The following is a 21,104-nucleotide window of genomic DNA, read 5'->3' as shown; positions in this document are numbered from 1 at the left end:
TTGCTCCTAGGTTAGGCTATAGCTTTCGAGCGAGCACGGCGAGCGAGGGACGCGGAGAGATGTGTCACAATCCAACGGTTTGGCACATGGGGACATTCAAATATTCGCAACAGCGCGAGGAGCCGGAAGTCTTTATCCTATTGCTTACTGACAAATGTACACAGTTTATGAATAGTTTCACATAAATAGTACTATTTCCACATAGTGCTGTGCAATGTGATGTCCGAAATGGCTGACAAAATTAGGTAATAACACGAAATATATGCAAGTGAATATAAGGTATATGTATAGCTTGGAAATTGTAATCGAAGCTCGCTCGCTCCGCTCGCTCGTAAAAATTTAGTCCTACCTCACACCCGATCCGACACGTTCCCAAATTTGAAATAAGTCGCCTCCATGTCGAATAATGAACGCAAGATGGATTGGTTCTAGGTTAGGCTATAGCTTTCGAGCGAGCACGTCGAGCGAGGGACGCGGAGAGATGTGTCGCAATCCAACGGTTTGGTACATGGGGACATTCAATTATTCCTACCAGCCCGAGGAGCCGGAAGTCTTTATCCTATTGCCTACTGACAAATGTTAACAGTTTATGAGTAGTTTCTCATAAATAGTACTATTTCCACATACTACAGTGCAATGTGATGTCCGAAATGGCTGACAAAATTAGGTAATAACACGAAATATATGCAAGGCAATATAAGGTATATGCATAGCTTGGAAATTGTGATCGTTGCTCGCTGGCTCCGCTCGCTCGTAAAAATCTAGTCCAACCTCACAACCGATCCGACACGTTCGCAAATTCGAAATATGTTGCCACCATATCGAACAATGAACGCAAGATGGATTGGTTTTAGGTTAGGCTATAGTTTTCGAGAGAGCGCAGCGAGCGACAGACGCGTAAAGGTGTGTCACATTCCGACGGTTTGGCACATACGTACATTGAAATATTCGCACCAGCCCGAGGAGCCGGAAGTCTTTATCCTATTGCCTACTGACAAATGTTAACAGTTTATGAGTAGTTTCTCATAAATAGTACTATTTCCACATACTACAGTGTAATGTGATGTCCGAAATGGCTGACAAAATTCGGTAATAACACGAAACATATGCAAGGCAATATAAGGTATATGTATAGCTTGGAAATTGTGATCGTTGCTCGCTCGCTCGTAAAAATTTAGTCCAACCTCACATCCGATCCGACACGTTCCCAAATTTGAAATAAGTCGCCTCCACGTCGAATGACCAACGCAAGAGGGATTGGTTTTAGGTTAGGCTATAGCTTTCGAGCGAGCACGGCGAGCGAGGGACGTGGAGAGATGTGTCACAATCCAACGGTTTGGCACATGGGGACATTCAATTATTCCCTCCAGCCCGAGGAGCCGGAAGTCTTTATCCTAGTGCCTACTGACAAATGTTAACAGTTTATGAGTAGTTTCTCATAAATAGTACTATTTCCACATACTACAGTGCAATGTGATGTCCGAAATGGCTGACAAAATTAGGTAATAACACGAAATATATGCAAGGCAATGTAAGGTATATGTATAGCTTGGAAATTGTGATCGTTGCTCGCTCGCTCCGCTCGCTCGTAAAAATCTAGTCCAACCTCACAACCGATCCGACACGTTCGCAAATTCGAAATATGTCGCCACCATATCGAATAATGAACGCAAGATGGATTGGTTCTAGGTTAGGCTATAGTTTTCGAGAGAGCGCAGCGAGCCACAGACGCGTAAAGGTGTGTCACATACCAACGGCTTGGCACCTTACGGACATTGAAATATTCGCACCAGCCCGAGGAGCCGGAAGTCTTTATCCTGTTGCCTACTGACAAATGTTTACAGTTTATGAATAGTTTCACATAAATAATACTATTTCCACATACTACAGTGCAATGTGATGTCCGAAGTGGCTGACAAAATTAGGTACTGACACGATATATATGCATATTGCAAGGTATATGTATACCTTCCAAATTGAGATCGTTGCTCGCTCGCTCCGCTCGCTCGTAAAAATTTAGTCCAACCTCACATCCGATCCGACACGTTCGCAAATTCGAAATAAGTCGCCTTCATATCGAATGACTAACGCAAGAGGGATTGGTCCTAGGTTAGGCTATAGCTTTCGAGCGAGCACGGCGAGCGAGGGACGCGGAGAGATGTGTCACAATTCAACGGTTTGGCACATGGGGACATTCAAATATTCGCAACAGCGCGAGGAGCCGGAAGTCTTTATCCTATTGCTTACTGACAAATGTACACAGTTTATGAATAGTTTCACATAAATAGTACTATTTCCACATAGTGCAGTGCAATGTGATGTCCGAAATGGCTGACAAAATTAGGTAATAACACGAAATATATGCAAGTGAATATAAGGTATATGTATAGCTTGGAAATTGTAATCGAAGCTCGCTCGCTCCGCTCGCTCGTAAAAATTTAGTCCTACCTCACATCCGATCCGACACGTTCCCAAATTTGAAATAAGTCGCCTCCATGTCGAATAATGAACGCAAGATGGATTGGTTCTAGGTTAGGCTATAGCTTTCGAGCGAGCACGTCGAGCGAGGGACGCGGAGAGATGTGTCGCAATCCAACGGTTTGGTACATGGGGACATTCAATTATTCCTACCAGCCCGAGGAGCCGGAAGTCTTTATCCTATTGCCTACTGACAAATGTTAACAGTTTATGAGTAGTTTCTCATAAATAGTACTATTTCCACATACTACAGTGCAATGTGATGTCCGAAATGGCTGACAAAATTAGGTAATAACACGAAATATATGCAAGGCAATATAAGGTATATGTATAGCTTGGAAATTGTGATCGTTGATCGCTCGCTCCGCTCGCTCGTAAAAATCTAGTCCAACCTCACAACCGATCCGACACGTTCCCAAATTTGAAATAAGTCGCCTCCATGTCGAATGAACAACGCAAGAGGGATTGGTTTTAGGTTAGGCTATAGCTTTCGAGCGAGCACGGCGAGCGAGGGACGCGGAGAGATGTGTCACAATCCAACGGTTTGGCACATGGGGACATTCAAATATTCGCAACAGCGCGAGGAGCCGGAAGTCTTTATCCTATTGCCTACTGACAAATGTTAACAGTTTATGAGTAGTTTCTCATAAATAGTACTATTTCCACATACTACAGTGCAATGTGATGTCCGAAATGGCTGACAAAATTAGGTAATAACACGAAATATATGCAAGGCAATATAAGGTATATGTATAGCTTGGAAATTGTGATCGTTGCTCGCTCGCTCCGCTCGCTCGTAAAAATTTAGTCCAACCTCACATCCGATCCGACACGTTCCCAAATTTGAAATAAGTCGCCTCCATGTCGAATGACCAACGCAAGGGGGATTGGTTTTAGGTTAGGCTATAGCTTTCGAGAGAGCGCAGCGAGCGACAGACGCGTAAAGGTGTGTCACATATCAACGGTTTGGCACATACGGACATTGAAATATTCGCACCAGCCCGAGGAGCCGCAAGTCTTTATCCTATAGCCTACTGACAAATGTTAACAGTTTATGAGTAGTTTCTCATAAATAGTACTATTTCCACATACTACAGTGTAATGTGATGTCCGAAATGGCTGACAAAATTCGGTAATAACACGAAACATATGCAAGGCAATATAAGGTATATGTATAGCTTGGAAATTGTGATCGTTGCTCGCTCGCTCCGCTCGCTCGTAAAAATCCTGTCCAACCTCACATCCGATCCGACACGTTCGCAAATTTGAAATATGTCGCCACCATATCGAATCATGAACGCAAGATGGATTGGTTCTAGGTTAGGCTATAGTTTTCGAGAGAGCGCAGCGAGCGACAGACGCGTAAAGGTGTGTCACATATCAACGGTTTGGCACATACGGACATTGAAATGTTCGCACCAGCCCGAGGAGCCGCAAGTCTTTATCCTATAGCCTACTCTCAAATGTTAACAGTTTATGAGTAGTTTCTCATAAATAGTACTATTGCCACATACTACAGTGCAATGTGATGACCGAAATGTCTGACAAAATTAGGTAATAACGCGAAATATATGCAAGGCAATATAAGGTATATGTATAGCTTGGAAATTGTGATCGTTGCTCGCTCGCTCGTAAAAATTTAGTCCAACCTCACATCCGATCCGACACGTTCCCAAATTTGAAATAAGTCGCCTCCACGTCGAATGACCAACGCAAGAGGGATTGGTTTTAGGTTAGGCTATAGCTTTCGAGCGAGCACGGCGAGCGAGGGACGTGGAGAGATGTGTCACAATCCAACGGTTTGGCACATGGGGACATTCAATTATTCCCTCCAGCCCGAGGAGCCGGAAGTCTTTATCCTAGTGCCTACTGACAAATGTTAACAGTTTATGAGTAGTTTCTCATAAATAGTACTATTTCCACATACTACAGTGCAATGTGATGTCCGAAATGGCTGACAAAATTAGGTAATAACACGAAATATATGCAAGGCAATGTAAGGTATATGTATAGCTTGGAAATTGTGATCGTTGCTCGCTCGCTCCGCTCGCTCGTAAAAATCTAGTCCAACCTCACAACCGATCCGACACGTTCGCAAATTCGAAATATGTCGCCACCATATCGAATAATGAACGCAAGATGGATTGGTTCTAGGTTAGGCTATAGTTTTCGAGAGAGCGCAGCGAGCGACAGACGCGTAAAGGTGTGTCACATACCAACGGCTTGGCACATACGGACATTGAAATATTCGCACCAGCCCGAGGAGCCGGAAGTCTTTATCCTGTTGCCTACTGACAAATGTTTACAGTTTATGAATAGTTTCACATAAATAATACTATTTCCACATACTACAGTGCAATGTGATGTCCGAAGTGGCTGACAAAATTAGGTACTGACACGATATATATGCATATTGCAAGGTATATGTATACCTTCCAAATTGAGATCGTTGCTCGCTCCCTCCGCTCGCTCGTAAAAATTTAGTCCAACCTCACATCCGATCCGACACGTTCGCAAATTCGAAATAAGTCGCCTTCATATCGAATGACTAACGCAAGAGGGATTGGTCCTAGGTTAGGCTATAGCTTTCGAGCGAGCACGGCGAGCGAGGGACGCGGAGAGATGTGTCACAATTCAACGGTTTGGCACATGGGGACATTCAAATATTCGCAACAGCGCGAGGAGCCGGAAGTCTTTATCCTATTGCTTACTGACAAATGTACACAGTTTATGAATAGTTTCACATAAATAGTACTATTTCCACATAGTGCAGTGCAATGTGATGTCCGAAATGGCTGACAAAATTAGGTAATAACACGAAATATATGCAAGGCAATATAAGGTATATGCATAGCTTGGAAATTGTGATCGTTGCTCGCTCGCTCCGCTCGCTCGTAAAAATCTAGTCCAACCTCACAACCGATCCGACACGTTCGCAAATTCGAAATATGTTGCCACCATATCGAACAATGAACGCAAGATGGATTGGTTTTAGGTTAGGCTATAGTTTTCGAGAGAGCGCAGCGAGCGACAGACGCGTAAAGGTGTGTCACATTCCGACGGTTTGGCACATACGTACATTGAAATATTCGCACCAGCCCGAGGAGCCGGAAGTCTTTATCCTATTGCCTACTGACAAATGTTAACAGTTTATGAGTAGTTTCTCATAAATAGTACTATTTCCACATACTACAGTGTAATGTGATGTCCGAAATGGCTGACAAAATTCGGTAATAACACGAAACATATGCAAGGCAATATAAGGTATATGTATAGCTTGGAAATTGTGATCGTTGCTCGCTCGCTCCGCTCGCTCGTAAAAATCCTGTCCAACCTCACATCCGATCCGACCTGTTCGCAAATTTGAAATATGTCGCCACCATATCGAATCATGAACGCAAGATGGATTGGTTCTAGGTTAGGCTATAGTTTTCGAGAGAGCGCAGCGAGCGACAGACGCGTAAAGGTGTGTCACATATCAACGGTTTGGCACATACGGACATTGAAATGTTCGCACCAGCCCGAGGAGCCGCAAGTCTTTATCCTATAGCCTACTCTCAAATGTTAACAGTTTATGAGTAGTTTCTCATAAATAGTACTATTGCCACATACTACAGTGCAATGTGATGACCGAAATGTCTGACAAAATTAGGTAATAACGCGAAATATATGCAAGGCAATATAAGGTATATGTATAGCTTGGAAATTGTGATCGTTGCTCGCTCGCTCGTAAAAATTTAGTCCAACCTCACATCCGATCCGACACGTTCCCAAATTTGAAATAAGTCGCCTCCACGTCGAATGACCAACGCAAGAGGGATTGGTTTTAGGTTAGGCTATAGCTTTCGAGCGAGCACGGCGAGCGAGGGACGTGGATAGATGTGTCACAATCCAACGGTTTGGCACATGGGGACATTCAATTATTCCCTCCAGCCCGAGGAGCCGGAAGTCTGTATCCTATTGCCTACTGACAAATGTTAACAGTTTATGAGTAGTTTCTCATAAATAGTACTATTTCCACATACTACAGTGCAATGTGATGTCCGAAATGGCTGACAAAATTAGGTAATAACACGAAATATATGCAAGGCAATGTAAGGTATATGTATAGCTTGGAAATTGTGATCGTTGCTCGCTCGCTCCGCTCGCTCGTAAAAATCTAGTCCAACCTCACAACCGATCCGACACGTTCGCAAATTCGAAATATGTCGCCACCATATCGAATAATGAACGCAAGATGGATTGGTTCTAGGTTAGGCTATAGTTTTCGAGAGAGCGCAGCGAGCGACAGACGCGTAAAGGTGTGTCACATACCAACGGCTTGGCACATACGGACATTGAAATATTCGCACCAGCCCGAGGAGCCGGAAGTCTTTATCCTGTTGCCTACTGACAAATGTTTACAGTTTATGAATAGTTTCACATAAATAATACTATTTCCACATACTACAGTGCAATGTGATGTCCGAAGTGGCTGACAAAATTAGGTACTGACACGATATATATGCATATTGCAAGGTATATGTATACCTTCCAAATTGAGATCGTTGCTCGCTCGCTCCGCTCGCTCGTAAAAATTTAGTCCAACCTCACATCCGATCCGACACGTTCGCAAATTCGAAATAAGTCGCCTTCATATCGAATGACTAACGCAAGAGGGATTGGTCCTAGGTTAGGCTATAGCTTTCGAGCGAGCACGGCGAGCGAGGGACGCGGAGAGATGTGTCACAATTCAACGGTTTGGCACATGGGGACATTCAAATATTCGCAACAGCGCGAGGAGCCGGAAGTCTTTATCCTATTGCTTACTGACAAATGTACACAGTTTATGAATAGTTTCACATAAATAGTACTGTTTCCACATAGTGCAGTGCAATGTGATGTCCGAAATGGCTGACAAAATTAGGTAATAACACGAAATATATGCAAGTGAATATAAGGTATATGTATAGCTTGGAAATTGTAATCGAAGCTCGCTCGCTCCGCTCGCTCGTAAAAATTTAGTCCTACCTCACATCCGATCCGACACGTTCCCAAATTTGAAATAAGTCGCCTCCATGTCGAATAATGAACGCAAGATGGATTGGTTCTAGGTTAGGCTATAGCTTTCGAGCGAGCACGTCGAGCGAGGGACGCGGAGAGATGTGTCGCAATCCAACGGTTTGGTACATGGGGACATTGAAATATTCGCACCAGCCCGAGGAGCCGCAAGTCTTTATCCTATAGCCTACTCTCAAATGTTAACAGTTTATGAGTAGTTTCTCATAAATAGTACTATTGCCACATACTACAGTGCAATGTGATGACCGAAATGTCTGACAAAATTAGGTAATAACGCGAAATATATGCAAGGCAATATAAGGTATATGTATAGCTTGGAAATTGTGATCGTTGCTCGCTCGCTCGTAAAAATTTAGTCCAACCTCACATCCGATCCGACACGTTCCCAAATTTGAAATAAGTCGCCTCCACGTCGAATGACCAACGCAAGAGGGATTGGTTTTAGGTTAGGCTATAGCTTTCGAGCGAGCACGGCGAGCGAGGGACGTGGAGAGATGTGTCACAATCCAACGGTTTGGCACATGGGGACATTCAATTGTTCCCTCCAGCCCGAGGAGCCGGAAGTCTTTATCCTAGTGCCTACTGACAAATGTTAACAGTTTATGAGTAGTTTCTCATAAATAGTACTATTTCCACATACTACAGTGCAATGTGATGTCCGAAATGGCTGACAAAATTAGGTAATAACACGAAATATATGCAAGGCAATGTAAGGTATATGTATAGCTTGGAAATTGTGATCGTTGCTCGCTCGCTCCGCTCGCTCGTAAAAATCTAGTCCAACCTCACAACCGATCCGACACGTTCGCAAATTCGAAATATGTCGCCACCATATCGAATAATGGACGCAAGATGGATTGGTTCTAGGTTAGGCTATAGTTTTCGAGAGAGCGCAGCGAGCGACAGACGCGTAAAGGTGTGTCACATACCAACGGCTTGGCACATACGGACATTGAAATATTCGCACCAGCCCGAGGAGCCGGAAGTCTTTATCCTATTGCCTACTGACAAATGTTAACAGTTTATGAGTAGTTTCTCATAAATAGTACTATTTCCACATACTACAGTGCAATGTGATGTCCGAAATGGCTGACAAAATTAGGTAATAACACGAAATATATGCAAGGCAATATAAGGTATATGCATAGCTTGGAAATTGTGATCGTTGCTCGCTCGCTCCGCTCGCTCGTAAAAATCTAGTCCAACCTCACAACCGATCCGACACGTTCGCAAATTCGAAATATGTTGCCACCATATCGAACAATGAACGCAAGATGGATTGGTTTTAGGTTAGGCTATAGTTTTCGAGAGAGCGCAGCGAGCGACAGACGCGTAAAGGTGTGTCACATTCCGACGGTTTGGCACATACGTACATTGAAATATTCGCACCAGCCCGAGGAGCCGGAAGTCTTTATCCTATTGCCTACTGACAAATGTTAACAGTTTATGAGTAGTTTCTCATAAATAGTACTATTTCCACATACTACAGTGTAATGTGATGTCCGAAATGGCTGACAAAATTCGGTAATAACACGAAACATATGCAAGGCAATATAAGGTATATGTATAGCTTGGAAATTGTGATCGTTGCTCGCTCGCTCCGCTCGCTCGTAAAAATCCTGTCCAACCTCACATCCGATCCGACACGTTCGCAAATTTGAAATATGTCGCCACCATATCGAATCATGAACGCAAGATGGATTGGTTCTAGGTTAGGCTATAGTTTTCGAGAGAGCGCAGCGAGCGACAGACGCGTAAAGGTGTGTCACATATCAACGGTTTGGCACATACGGACATTGAAATGTTCGCACCAGCCCGAGGAGCCGCAAGTCTTTATCCTATAGCCTACTCTCAAATGTTAACAGTTTATGAGTAGTTTCTCATAAATAGTACTATAGCCACATACTACAGTGCAATGTGATGACCGAAATGTCTGACAAAATTAGGTAATAACGCGAAATATATGCAAGGCAATATAAGGTATATGTATAGCTTGGAAATTGTGATCGTTGCTCGCTCGCTCGTAAAAATTTAGTCCAACCTCACATCCGATCCGACACGTTCCCAAATTTGAAATAAGTCGCCTCCACGTCGAATGACCAACGCAAGAGGGATTGGTTTTAGGTTAGGCTATAGCTTTCGAGCGAGCACGGCGAGCGAGGGACGTGGAGAGATGTGTCACAATCCAACGGTTTGGCACATGGGGACATTCAATTATTCCCTCCAGCCCGAGGAGCCGGAAGTCTTTATCCTAGTGCCTACTGACAAATGTTAACAGTTTATGAGTAGTTTCTCATAAATAGTACTATTTCCACATACTACAGTGCAATGTGATGTCCGAAATGGCTGACAAAATTAGGTAATAACACGAAATATATGCAAGGCAATGTAAGGTATATGTATAGCTTGGAAATTGTGATCGTTGCTCGCTCGCTCCGCTCGCTCGTAAAAATCTAGTCCAACCTCACAACCGATCCGACACGTTCGCAAATTCGAAATATGTCGCCACCATATCGAATAATGAACGCAAGATGGATTGGTTCTAGGTTAGGCTATAGTTTTCGAGAGAGCGCAGCGAGCGACAGACGCGTAAAGGTGTGTCACATACCAACGGCTTGGCACATACGGACATTGAAATATTCGCACCAGCCCGAGGAGCCGGAAGTCTTTATCCTGTTGCCTACTGACAAATGTTTACAGTTTATGAATAGTTTCACATAAATAATACTATTTCCACATACTACAGTGCAATGTGATGTCCGAAGTGGCTGACAAAATTAGGTACTGACACGATATATATGCATATTGCAAGGTATATGTATACCTTCCAAATTGAGATCGTTGCTCGCTCGCTCCGCTCGCTCGTAAAAATTTAGTCCAACCTCACATCCGATCCGACACGTTCGCAAATTCGAAATAAGTCGCCTTCATATCGAATGACTAACGCAAGAGGGATTGGTCCTAGGTTAGGCTATAGCTTTCGAGCGAGCACGGCGAGCGAGGGACGCGGAGAGATGTGTCACAATTCAACGGTTTGGCACATGGGGACATTCAAATATTCGCAACAGCGCGAGGAGCCGGAAGTCTTTATCCTATTGCTTACTGACAAATGTACACAGTTTATGAATAGTTTCACATAAATAGTACTGTTTCCACATAGTGCAGTGCAATGTGATGTCCGAAATGGCTGACAAAATTAGGTAATAACACGAAATATATGCAAGTGAATATAAGGTATATGTATAGCTTGGAAATTGTAATCGAAGCTCGCTCGCTCCGCTCGCTCGTAAAAATTTAGTCCTACCTCACATCCGATCCGACACGTTCCCAAATTTGAAATAAGTCGCCTCCATGTCGAATAATGAACGCAAGATGGATTGGTTCTAGGTTAGGCTATAGCTTTCGAGCGAGCACGTCGAGCGAGGGACGCGGAGAGATGTGTCGCAATCCAACGGTTTGGTACATGGGGACATTCAATTATTCCTACCAGCCCGAGGAGCCGGAAGTCTTTATCCTATTGCCTACTGACAAATGTTAACAGTTTATGAGTAGTTTCTCATAAATAGTACTATTTCCACATACTACAGTGCAATGTGATGTCCGAAATGGCTGACAAAATTAGGTAATAACACGAAATATATGCAAGGCAATATAAGGTATATGTATAGCTTGGAAATTGTGATCGTTGATCGCTCGCTCCGCTCGCTCGTAAAAATCTAGTCCAACCTCACAACCGATCCGACACGTTCCCAAATTTGAAATAAGTCGCCTCCATGTCGAATGAACAACGCAAGAGGGATTGGTTTTAGGTTAGGCTATAGCTTTCGAGCGAGCACGGCGAGCGAGGGACGCGGAGAGATGTGTCACAATCCAACGGTTTGGCACATGGGGACATTCAAATATTCGCAACAGCGCGAGGAGCCGGAAGTCTTTATCCTATTGCCTACTGACAAATGTTAACAGTTTATGAGTAGTTTCTCATAAATAGTACTATTTCCACATACTACAGTGCAATGTGATGTCCGAAATGGCTGACAAAATTAGGTAATAACACGAAATATATGCAAGGCAATATAAGGTATATGTATAGCTTGGAAATTGTGATCGTTGCTCGCTCGCTCCGCTCGCTCGTAAAAATTTAGTCCAACCTCACATCCGATCCGACACGTTCCCAAATTTGAAATAAGTCGCCTCCATGTCGAATGACCAACGCAAGGGGGATTGGTTTTAGGTTAGGCTATAGCTTTCGAGAGAGCGCAGCGAGCGACAGACGCGTAAAGGTGTGTCACATATCAACGGTTTGGCACATACGGACATTGAAATATTCGCACCAGCCCGAGGAGCCGCAAGTCTTTATCCTATAGCCTACTCTCAAATGTTAACAGTTTATGAGTAGTTTCTCATAAATAGTACTATTGCCACATACTACAGTGCAATGTGATGACCGAAATGTCTGACAAAATTAGGTAATAACGCGAAATATATGCAAGGCAATATAAGGTATATGTATAGCTTGGAAATTGTGATCGTTGCTCGCTCGCTCGTAAAAATTTAGTCCAACCTCACATCCGATCCGACACGTTCCCAAATTTGAAATAAGTCGCCTCCACGTCGAATGATCAACGCAAGAGGGATTGGTTTTAGGTTAGGCTATAGCTTTCGAGCGAGCACGGCGAGCGAGGGACGTGGAGAGATGTGTCACAATCCAACGGTTTGGCACATACGGACATTGAAATATTCGCACCAGCCCGAGGAGCCGGAAGTCTTTATCCTAGTGCCTACTGACAAATGTTAACAGTTTATGAGTAGTTTCTCATAAATAGTACTATATCCACATACTACAGTGCAATGTGATGTCCGAAATGGCTGACAAAATTAGGTAATAACACGAAATATATGCAAGGCAATGTAAGGTATATGTATAGCTTGGAAATTGTGATCGTTGCTCGCTCGCTCCGCTCGCTCGTAAAAATCTAGTCCAACCTCACAACCGATCCGACACGTTCGCAAATTCGAAATATGTCGCCACCATATCGAATAATGAACGCAAGATGGATTGGTTCTAGGTTAGGCTATAGTTTTCGAGAGAGCGCAGCGAGCGACAGACGCGTAAAGGTGTGTCACATACCAACGGCTTGGCACATACGGACATTGAAATATTCGCACCAGCCCGAGGAGCCGGAAGTCTTTATCCTGTTGCCTACTGACAAATGTTTACAGTTTATGAATAGTTTCACATAAATAATACTATTTCCACATACTACAGTGCAATGTGATGTCCGAAGTGGCTGACAAAATTAGGTACTGACACGATATATATGCATATTGCAAGGTATATGTATACCTTCCAAATTGAGATCGTTGCTCGCTCGCTCCGCTCGCTCGTAAAAATTTAGTCCAACCTCACATCCGATCCGACACGTTCGCAAATTCGAAATAAGTCGCCTTCATATCGAATGACTAACGCAAGAGGGATTGGTCCTAGGTTAGGCTATAGCTTTCGAGCGAGCACGGCGAGCGAGGGACGCGGAGAGATGTGTCACAATTCAACGGTTTGGCACATGGGGACATTCAAATATTCGCAACAGCGCGAGGAGCCGGAAGTCTTTATCCTATTGCTTACTGACAAATGTACACAGTTTATGAATAGTTTCACATAAATAGTACTATTTCCACATAGTGCAGTGCAATGTGATGTCCGAAATGGCTGACAAAATTAGGTAATAACACGAAATATATGCAAGTGAATATAAGGTATATGTATAGCTTGGAAATTGTAATCGAAGCTCGCTCGCTCCGCTCGCTCGTAAAAATTTAGTCCTACCTCACATCCGATCCGACACGTTCCCAAATTTGAAATAAGTCGCCTCCATGTCGAATAATGAACGCAAGATGGATTGGTTCTAGGTTAGGCTATAGCTTTCGAGCGAGCACGTCGAGCGAGGGACGCGGAGAGATGTGTCGCAATCCAACGGTTTGGTACATGGGGACATTCAATTATTCCTACCAGCCCGAGGAGCCGGAAGTCTTTATCCTATTGCCTACTGACAAATGTTAACAGTTTATGAGTAGTTTCTCATAAATAGTACTATTTCCACATACTACAGTGCAATGTGATGTCCGAAATGGCTGACAAAATTAGGTAATAACACGAAATATATGCAAGGCAATATAAGGTATATGTATAGCTTGGAAATTGTGATCGTTGCTCGCTCGCTCCGCTCGCTCGTAAAAATCTAGTCCAACCTCACAACCGATCCGACACGTTCCCAAATTTGAAATAAGTCGCCTCCATGTCGAATGAACAACGCAAGAGGGATTGGTTTTAGGTTAGGCTATAGCTTTCGAGCGAGCACGGCGAGCGAGGGACGCGGAGAGATGTGTCACAATCCAACGGTTTGGCACATGGGGACATTCAAATATTCGCAACAGCGCGAGGAGCCGGAAGCCTTTATCCTATTGCCTACTGACAAATGTTAACAGTTTATGAGTAGTTTCTCATAAATAGTACTATTTCCACATACTACAGTGCAATGTGATGTCCGAAATGGATGACAAAATTAGGTAATAACACGAAATATATGCAAGGCAATATAAGGTATATGTATAGCTTGGAAATTGTGATCGTTGCTCGCTCGCTCCGCTCGCTCGTAAAAATCTAGTCCAACCTCACAACCGATCCGACACGTTCGCAAATTCGAAATATGTCGCCACCATATCGAATAATGAACGCAAGATGGATTGGTTCTAGGTTAGGCTATAGTTTTCGAGAGAGCGCAGCGAGCGACAGACGCGTAAAGGTGTGTCACATACCAACGGCTTGGCACATACGGACATTGAAATATTCGCACCAGCCCGAGGAGCCGGAAGTCTTTATCCTGTTGCCTACTGACAAATGTTTACAGTTTATGAATAGTTTCACATAAATAATACTATTTCCACATACTACAGTGCAATGTGATGTCCGAAGTGGCTGACAAAATTAGGTACTGACACGATATATATGCATATTGCAAGGTATATGTATACCTTCCAAATTGAGATCGTTGCTCGCTCGCTCCGCTCGCTCGTAAAAATTTAGTCCAACCTCACATCCGATCCGACACGTTCGCAAATTCGAAATAAGTCGCCTTCATATCGAATGACTAACGCAAGAGGGATTGGTCCTAGGTTAGGCTATAGCTTTCGAGCGAGCACGGCGAGCGAGGGACGCGGAGAGATGTGTCACAATTCAACGGTTTGGCACATGGGGACATTCAAATATTCGCAACAGCGCGAGGAGCCGGAAGTCTTTATCCTATTGCTTACTGACAAATGTACACAGTTTATGAATAGTTTCACATAAATAGTACTATTTCCACATAGTGCAGTGCAATGTGATGTCCGAAATGGCTGACAAAATTAGGTAATAACACGAAATATATGCAAGTGAATATAAGGTATATGTATAGCTTGGAAATTGTAATCGAAGCTCGCTCGCTCCGCTCGCTCGTAAAAATTTAGTCCTACCTCACATCCGATCCGACACGTTCCCAAATTTGAAATAAGTCGCCTCCATGTCGAATAATGAACGCAAGATGGATTGGTTCTAGGTTAGGCTATAGCATTCGAGCGAGCACGTCGAGCGAGGGACGCGGAGAGATGTGTCGCAATCCAACGGTTTGGTACATGGGGACATTCAATTATTCCTACCAGCCCGAGGAGCCGGAAGTCTTTATCCTATTGCCTACTGACAAATGTTAACAGTTTATGAGTAGTTTCTCATAAATAGTACTATTTCCACATACTACAGTGCAATGTGATGTCCGAAATGGCTGACAAAATTAGGTAATAACACGAAATATATGCAAGGCAATATAAGGTATATGTATAGCTTGGAAATTGTGATCGTTGCTCGCTCGCTCCGCTCGCTCGTAAAAATCTAGTCCAACCTCACAACCGATCCGACACGTTCCCAAATTTGAAATAAGTCGCCTCCATGTCGAATGAACAACGCAAGAGGGATTGGTTTTAGGTTAGGCTATAGCTTTCGAGCGAGCACGGCGAGCGAGGGACGCGGAGAGATGTGTCACAATCCAACGGTTTGGCACATGGGGACATTCAAATATTCGCAACAGCGCGAGGAGCCGGAAGCCTTTATCCTATTGCCTACTGACAAATGTTAACAGTTTATGAGTAGTTTCTCATAAATAGTACTATTTCCACATACTACAGTGCAATGTGATGTCCGAAATGGCTGACAAAATTAGGTAATAACACGAAATATATGCAAGGCAATATAAGGTATATGTATAGCTTGGAAATTGTGATCGTTGCTCGCTCGCTCCGCTCGCTCGTAAAAATCTAGTCCAACCTCACAACCGATCCGACACGTTCGCAAATTCGAAATATGTCGCCACCATATCGAATAATGAACGCAAGATGGATTGGTTCTAGGTTAGGCTATAGTTTTCGAGAGAGCGCAGCGAGCGACAGACGCGTAAAGGTGTGTCACATATCAACGGTTTGGCACATACGGACATTGAAATATTCGCACCAGCCCGAGGAGCCGCAAGTCTTTATCCTATAGCCTACACTCAAATGTTAACAGTTTATGAGTAGTTTCTCATAAATAGTACTATTTCCACATACTACAGTGCAATGAGATGTCCGAAATGGCTGACAAAATTAGGTAATAACACGAAATATATGCAAGTGAATATAAGGTATATGTATAGCTTGGAAATTGTAATCGAAGCTCGCTCGCTCCGCTCGCTCGTAAAAATTTAGTCCTACCTCACATCCGATCCGACACGTTCCCAAATTTGAAATAAGTCGCCTCCATGTCGAATAATGAACGCAAGATGGATTGGTTCTAGGTTAGGCTATAGCTTTCGAGCGAGCACGTCGAGCGAGGGACGCGGAGAGATGTGTCGCAATCCAACGGTTTGGTACATGGGGACATTCAATTATTCCTACCAGCCCGAGGAGCCGGAAGTCTTTATCCTATTGCCTACTGACAAATGTTAACAGTTTATGAGTAGTTTCTCATAAATAGTACTATTTCCACATACTACAGTGCAATGTGATGTCCGAAATGGCTGACAAAATTAGGTAATAACACGAAATATATGCAAGGCAATATAAGGTATATGTATAGCTTGGAAATTGTGATCGTTGATCGCTCGCTCCGCTCGCTCGTAAAAATCTAGTCCAACCTCACAACCGATCCGACACGTTCCCAAATTTGAAATAAGTCGCCTCCATGTCGAATGAACAACGCAAGAGGGATTGGTTTTAGGTTAGGCTATAGCTTTCGAGCGAGCACGGCGAGCGAGGGACGCGGAGAGATGTGTCACAATCCAACGGTTTGGCACATGGGGACATTCAAATATTCGCAACAGCGCGAGGAGCCGGAAGCCTTTATCCTATTGCCTACTGACAAATGTTAACAGTTTATGAGTAGTTTCTCATAAATAGTACTATTTCCACATACTACAGTGCAATGTGATGTCCGAAATGGCTGACAAAATTAGGTAATAACACGAAATATATGCAAGGCAATATAAGGTATATGTATAGCTTGGAAATTGTGATCGTTGCTCGCTCGCTCCGCTCGCTCGTAAAAATTTAGTCCAACCTCACATCCGATCCGACACGTTCCCAAATTTGAAATAAGTCGCCTCCATGTCGAATGACCAACGCAAGAGGGATTGGTTTTAGGTTAGGCTATAGCTTTCGAGAGAGCGCAGCGAGCGACAGACGCGTAAAGGTGTGTCACATATCAACGGTTTGGCACATACGGACATTGAAATATTCGCACCAGCCCGAGGAGCCGCAAGTCTTTATCCTATAGCCTACTCTCAAATGTTAACAGTTTATGAGTAGTTTCTCATAAATAGTACTCTTGCCACATACTACAGTGCAATGTGATGACCGAAATGTCTGACAAAATTAGGTAATAACGCGAAATATATGCAAGGCAATATAAGGTATATGTATAGCTTGGCAATTGTGATCGTTGCTCGCTCGCTCGTAAAAATTTAGTCCAACCTCACATCCGATCCGACACGTTCCCAAATTTGAAATAAGTCGCCTCCACGTCGAATGACCAACGCAAGAGGGATTGGTTTTAGGTTAGGCTATAGCTTTCGAGCGAGCACGGCGAGCGAGGGACGTGGAGAGATGTGTCACAATCCAACGGTTTGGCACATGGGGACATTCAATTATTCCCTCCAGCCCGAGGAGCCGGAAGTCTTTATCCTAGTGCCTACTGACAAATGTTAACAGTTTATGAGTAGTTTCTCATAAATAGTACTATTTCCACATACTACAGTGCAATGTGATGTCCGAAATGGCTGACAAAATTAGGTAATAACACGAAATATATGCAAGGCAATGTAAGGTATATGTATAGCTTGGAAATTGTGATCGTTGCTCGCTCGCTCCGTTCGCTCGTAAAAATCTAGTCCAACCTCACAACCGATCCGACACGTTCGCAAATTCGAAATATGTCGCCACCATATCGAATAATGAACGCAAGATGGATTGGTTCTAGGTTAGGCTATAGTTTTCGAGAGAGCGCAGCGAGCGACAGACGCGTAAAGGTGTGTCACATACCAACGGCTTGGCACATACGGACATTGAAATATTCGCACCAGCCCGAGGAGCCGGAAGTCTTTATCCTGTTGCCTACTGACAAATGTTTACAGTTTATGAATAGTTTCACATAAATAATACTATTTCCACATACTACAGTGCAATGTGATGACCGAAATGTCTGACAAAATTAGGTAATAACGCGAAATATATGCAAGGCAATATAAGGTATATGTATAGCTTGGAAATTGTGATCGTTGCTCGCTCGCTCGTAAAAATTTAGTCCAACCTCACATCCGATCCGACACGTTCCCAAATTTGAAATAAGTCGCCTCCACGTCGAATGACCAACGCAAGAGGGATTGGTTTTAGGTTAGGCTATAGCTTTCGAGCGAGCACGGCGAGCGAGGGACGTGGAGAGATGTGTCACAATCCAACGGTTTGGCACATGGGGACATTCAATTATTCCCTCCAGCCCGAGGAGCCGGAAGTCTTTATCCTAGTGCCTACTGACAAATGTTAACAGTTTATGAGTAGTTTCTCATAAATAGTACTATTTCCACATACTACAGTGCAATGAGATGTCCGAAATGGCTGACAAGATTAGGTAATAACACGAAATATATGCAAGGCAATATAAGGTATATGTATAGCTTGGAAATTGTGATCGTTGCTCGCTCGCTCCGCTCGCTCGTAAAAATCTAGTGCAACCTCACAACCGATCCGACACGTTCGCAAATTTGAAATATGTCGCCACCATATCGAATAATGAACGCAAGATGGATTGGTTCTAGGTTAGGCTATAGTTTTCGAGAGAGCGCAGCGAGCGACAGACGCGTAAAGGTGTGTCACATACCAACGGCTTGGCACATAGGGACATTGAAATATTCGCACCAGCCCGAGGACCCGGAAGTCTTTATCCTATTGCCTACTGACAAATGTTAACAGTTTATGAGTAGTTTCTCATAAATAGTACTCTTGCCACATACTACAGTGCAATGTGATGACCGAAATGTCTGACAAAATTAGGTAATAACGCGAAATATATGCAAGGCAATATAAGGTATATGTATAGCTTGGCAATTGTGATCGTTGCTCGCTCGCTCGTAAAAATTTAGTCCAACCTCACATCCGATCCGACACGTTCCCAAATTTGAAATAAGTCGCCTCCACGTCGAATGACCAACGCAAGAGGGATTGGTTTTAGGTTAGGCTATAGCTTTCGAGCGAGCACGGCGAGCGAGGGACGTGGAGAGATGTGTCACAATCCAACGGTTTGGCACATGGGGACATTCAATTATTCCCTCCAGCCCGAGGAGCCGGAAGTCTTTATCCTAGTGCCTACTGACAAATGTTAACAGTTTATGAGTAGTTTCTCATAAATAGTACTATTTCCACATACTACAGTGCAATGTGATGTCCGAAATGGCTGACAAAATTAGGTAATAACACGAAATATATGCAAGGCAATGTAAGGTATATGTATAGCTTGGAAATTGTGATCGTTGCTCGCTCGCTCCGTTCGCTCGTAAAAATCTAGTCCAACCTCACAACCGATCCGACACGTTCGCAAATTCGAAATATGTCGCCACCATATCGAATAATGAACGCAAGATGGATTGGTTCTAGGTTAGGCTATAGTTTTCGAGAGAGCGCAGCGAGCGACAGACGCGTAAAGGTGTGTCACATACCAACGGCTTGGCACATACGGACATTGAAATATTCGCACCAGCCCGAGGAGCCGGAAGTCTTTATCCTGTTGCCTACTGACAAATGTTTACAGTTTATGAATAGTTTCACATAAATAATACTATTTCCACATACTACAGTGCAATGTGATGACCGAAATGTCTGACAAAATTAGGTAATAACGCGAAATATATGCAAGGCAATATAAGGTATATGTATAGCTTGGAAATTGTGATCGTTGCTCGCTCGCTCGTAAAAATTTAGTCCAACCTCACATCCGATCCGACACGTTCCCAAATTTGAAATAAGTCGCCTCCACGTCGAATGACCAACGCAAGAGGGATTGGTTTTAGGTTAGGCTATAGCTTTCGAGCGAGCACGGCGAGCGAGGGACGTGGAGAGATGTGTCACAATCCAACGGTTTGGCACATGGGGACATTCAATTATTCCCTCCAGCCCGAGGAGCCGGAAGTCTTTATCCTAGTGCCTACTGACAAATGTTAACAGTTTATGAGTAGTTTCTCATAAATAGTACTATTTCCACATACTACAGTGCAATGAGATGTCCGAAATGGCTGACAAAATTAGGTAATAACACGAAATATATGCAAGGCAATATAAGGTATATGTATAGCTTGGAAATTGTGATCGTTGCTCGCTCGCTCCGCTCGCTCGTAAAAATCTAGTGCAACCTCACAACCGATCCGACACGTTCGCAAATTTGAAATATGTCGCCACCATATCGAATAATGAACGCAAGATGGATTGGTTCTAGGTTAGGCTATAGTTTTCGAGAGAGCGCAGCGAGCGACAGACGCGTAAAGGTGTGTCACATACCAACGGCTTGGCACATAGGGACATTGAAATATTCGCACCAGCCCGAGGACCCGGAAGTCTTTATCCTATTGCCTACTGACAAATGTTAACAGTTTATGAGTAGTTTCTCATAAATAGTACTATTTCCACATACTACAGTGCAATGTGATGTCCGAAATGGCTGACAAAGTTAGGTAATAACACGAAACATATGCAAGGCAATATAAGGTATATGTATAGCTTGGAAATTGTGATCGTTGCTCGCTCGCTCCGCTCGCTCGTAAAAATCCTGTCCAACCTCACATCCGATCCGACACGTTCGCAAATTTGAAATATGTCGCCACCATATCGAATCATGAACGCAAGATGGATTGGTTCTAGGTTAGGCTATAGTTTTCGAGAGAGCGCAGCGAGCGACAGACGCGTAAAGGTGTGTCACATATCAACGGTTTGGCACATACGGACATTGAAATGTTCGCACC

This window comes from Bombus terrestris, unplaced genomic scaffold (genome assembly GCF_910591885.1).
Source record: "Bombus terrestris unplaced genomic scaffold, iyBomTerr1.2, whole genome shotgun sequence".
In the NCBI taxonomy this organism is placed as follows: domain Eukaryota; kingdom Metazoa; phylum Arthropoda; class Insecta; order Hymenoptera; family Apidae; genus Bombus; species Bombus terrestris.
This window is presented reverse-complemented; position numbering follows the sequence as displayed.